The sequence below is a fragment of the Megachile rotundata genome, chromosome 4 (genome assembly GCF_050947335.1).
Source record: "Megachile rotundata isolate GNS110a chromosome 4, iyMegRotu1, whole genome shotgun sequence".
Taxonomy (NCBI): domain Eukaryota; kingdom Metazoa; phylum Arthropoda; class Insecta; order Hymenoptera; family Megachilidae; genus Megachile; species Megachile rotundata.
Window position 1 is genome coordinate 19,653,696 of NC_134986.1, and position 4,415 is coordinate 19,658,110.

Sequence of the window (4,415 nt, forward strand, 5' to 3'; positions counted from 1 at the left end):
AGTTTGGTTTTCGAGGCGATGCGCATGCGAGCGCCTCCGACTTATGGAAGTTTAGCCGTTAACTTAACCGGCGTTTACCTTAATCTAAGATCAGCTCTGGCCTGCCGCGTGCACCACTCGGTATAATGTATGGCCGTATGAATATGCATTGGACACGGTATGAGGTCTGGCAGCGATGTAAACGCGTGAACGTGTGCCCCATAGCGACGCTACGTTCACCTATGCGAGCGAGGTGAGCGTTCGTTCAGCTTTTGCGAGTGTTCACGTGTTTGCTCAAGCTCGCTTTGCCCGCGTACGCGGCCGCTGATTCTTTGCACACACCCACAATCGATTTAAACAGCTTAACGTACACGTACCGATTATTGTTTGCGAGCATCGGCTCGTGAGAACCGGGCGAATTCGACTTCCAGCGATTTCGGCTGTTTCCTCTTATGGATCTTAATCTTTACTGGATTATCGCGCGCAGAATCTTGGTTAGCTCGTTTCTCACCGAAGTCGGGTTTAAAATAATCTGGGGAACATCGTCTATTTTCCTGAATGACTGTCATCTTCGAGTCTCCGGTCATTCGAATCGCCAACTCGTAATAAGCGATCGCAAATCGTAATGCGGCTGTCGTTTATAACCTGTTGGTAGTATACCCAAGCCTAGCAAACCTCGACGGTCATGAAGTAAACATAATTTACGGGTAAACGTATTACCGCTGAAGCCCATTGCGATCGATAATCATTTACAATCTGTTTAATGACGCATTCAATGATACACATTTCGTGGGTAATTTTTTCTTTCGAATAACGAAGTAACGGTTCGTATCAGTTTTCGTTGAACGTCGTTTATAGCGTTTCGGTAGCGTAATGTCGGCGAAGAGTATCAACTCGAAGAAGGTTAAACAGCGTAAAACGTTCCTCTCGAGGCGAATCCTTGACGCTCGTAATTCAACGGGAACAGGATTTGATTTTTTCCGAAAGAGGGTCGCGCGTGGGCACAGCGCGAGCGCAGGTTGCACGCGCGAAACACTGTCCGCTCGCGTGGGAGTAATTTGTGAGCTCGCGAGTGCGTTTCGTGCGTGCCGGCCGATACGAGCCTCACGGAGGAAGCAAGTGGAAGGTGGATCCTTATCTGGCCGAATTTTACGAGTGTTTTAAAGGATCGTTAATTTTCGGACGTTTATCGCTTAACCGCCGTGATCCTTCTCTCCTTTCTTCCTCTTTTAAGGACGGTGCCGATCTGACTCGGTTCAAAATTCAACGGATTTGCCGAGTTCCGTAAAGCGAAACAGGTGTTTATAAAACGTCCCTCACGAAGTCTTTAACTGTTCGTTACTTTGATATCGAATGTCAGGCATGCATGTTCACATACGTCGCGAGTGACGTATCAATTACTCGATCTCGAAGTTTGAAATTTTTATGTTTCTAACTTTGGAGCTTCTTGAATTTATTCATTCTCCGATTTCTATATTTTATGTATCTCATATCTCCCTTCTTCACCTTTCTCATAAATCTCGAAATCCTCAGTTGTCTGCATTTTCGAATACACTTTTGACCACCCCTAACGAAGCAGCAAAAAAGCGATTATAGGAACCGTCACAAAAGGCAGGTATTTCGAGCTATTCGATACGAACGATGTTTCGTGTCGAGTTCTTACCAGCCGGAAACTGTGTTCCTACCTTTACGTATTTTTATTTCATCGTAAAGCGGTTTTTACGAGCGATTTGTAACATATTTTGTGAAACATTTCACTCGGTCGAAACGTGAAACGCTGGAATTAGGTTATCAAACCGATGTGTATAAGTTTTCTTTTTATCGACGGAATCGTTACGACACGAGCGTTTAAGATGCCGTTTTACGAAAAGCTGGTTCGAAAGCTCGCTCTAGCGAGCGAAAAGAGGTAAGCTACACGGGGATTCATGAAGGTTAATTGCAAGTTGATGAGAACAGTTTTAACGCTTTTAACTTTTCACTTCGTCTTCCAAGCCGGACGGTCAGACTCTCATGTATATTTAATAAGCGACACGTGGGTTCACTTGTCTAAGCTGTTCACGCGATACGTCTATCCTTGTTAATTGGACTCGCGGCCAGCTTTAAAAGATTCAACAACCTAAGCGCATCAGTTCACACCTAGCTGATTCTTGAACAAGATTTTCCGATTTCTTATGCGCTGCGTTGGAAACGGAACAAGGATTACAAGTCGAGTAACATAATGTCGAGTAAAATAAATACTGCGCAAACGGAAATTTTTTCTTACATGGATTTGCCACTGGGGCAAGAGGTTTTACATAATTTCATACACGATGCAATAAAGAAAATAATGGAAACTAAGAGTCAAAAGATTGGAAATCTTTATGCTAGACACCGTGTAGAGAAGTCGGTAGCGTGAAAAACAACGGTTAGACGATTAGGCAGATCGGTTTGAGGGAAGAAAACGCTTTGCTCGTCGTTGTTTAACGACGTCGAGAGCTTTCGGTTTCGTCGCCTTCTGGTCCCGACACTCGTGACTAATTCTCATGTTCCTTTAATGAGCCGCCCACAAACGAACGCGTTAACGTTTCCAGGTGCAGGTCGCACGCGGCAAAAACGTATGCGCGTATCCGCAAAAGGGCAACGCTAGGCGTAGGTGCAAACACGGAGGGAGAGAGAAACAAGGGGTGAGAGCGAAGGAAAACTAAGCGGCGCGTTGCCTTCTTGCGGCTAGCCGTGGTTTAAATCGTGTCACGGTTTGATAGTCTCATTACAGGCTCCGTTAACCTGTTTTTTCATCGAAGCAAGACCGCTTAGTACTTTGCCTCGTTCATACAGCCACGCGGGAGAGGAAAGCGAAAAAAAGACACTGATGTATCGTTTCACTTTTCTTTTCTTTGACTCTTAACATCTCATTTACTTGTACACGATCAAGCTTTTATCCTTTGATACTACTTCTTTACTTAGGACTTTAATTAGATCTACATTACTTTAAGCGTTCAGTCGTTTAGATCGAAGCAATTAACGAAAACTGTAAATTCAAGAAATTCTACATAATTTACTCTCGATACAAGTTCTAACAATATTTACTTGTTCAGTCTAGTGACTAATTAATTTTGCAACACTCTGTATCCCGCATGGTGGACTGTTCAGAGTCACCCCGATTCATTGACCGAAAGTAGAAGGTTGACTAACGACGAATAGAGAAGCGGTTCGTTACGATACTTCGAAAAAGGAAACGTAACTTTCCACCAAAAATTTCGCCACCAGCGGGTCACTGAATCGAATCTAACGACCATCTGCTCGAAGGTGTTTCGTCCTCTTTCGCTCGATCGTGGACTATGCCAACTCTCTCCGCTCGAATTTTCGATCGCGTATTGGCCGTTCTTCTGGAAATCGTTCACACTCGAAACAATGTCCATCGATATCCGCGAGGAATAATTATAAGGGTATTATTTGGCTCGGCTGGAAATCGAATTAGACACGCTACGGCGCGTTTAAATGGAGGAATTACAGAAATTGGGGTAGTGGCATCATTTAATTGGGGGACTGGTATCTATGCCATATGGCGCGTGTACAAGATCGAAGACGCATTTTTTCGTGCAACACCGGAACAACGTGAGCGACGAGTATTTGTTCAATCGCTATAATTGTAGGCGTTATATTACTTCATAACTGAAATTACACGTTTCTGTTAACATAAATTGCCGGAAGATTGAAAAGAATAAATAATGCATTTCTTGTGTTGGTATCTATCGCGTTCCGGGATCGGGTAAAAGAGCATTTGTTTACAGAGGTAATCGAGTTTCTTTTCGAAATATGGACGTAACGCTACGCAAGAGGAGGCGACGCGGGGAATCGGACGTAAAAAGTCAGAATGACCACTTTCTTAACACCCGGTAGAGCCTCGATAAGAGTGGAAGAAGTACGAGGTGGCCCGGTTGATTCGCGCTAGAAGCTCGAAGCTAGGACCACCCTTCGTTCTCGATGGCTCTTCAACCCCTTCCAGGTGGTCGCATCGGACCACTCTCCTACCGCTCGACTGCTTCGGCAAGCGATCTCGAGCGGGCGAGGAGAGGAAGACGAGTGGAACGAGAGCGGTAGAAACGTCGTCGTTCTCCAAAGTGGGAGAACGGTTCGTATCAATCTCTCCCTCGTCCCCTCTGATCCCCGAGCAGCACCCTTCCAGTTCGCCAACACTACGAAAGCCCGCGAGTCGGAGCAGAACCCCCTCTCCCGCCGCTCTAATGAAAGATATTAACTACAATTTTATATCGAATTACCGCTGAAACACATTTCAAATTAGTTGGGCGTAGCCGCGCCACGCAGCGGAGGCGCCGAGCTGTTCGAGCAGCCGATTGGCCGGCTAGTTAACACCGTGGCCGAGGATTGGTCGAGGTAGACCGACAGAGGGGAATGTTCAGGGCGTGCCAGAGCACCGATATGGCCGCCCCAGGAAC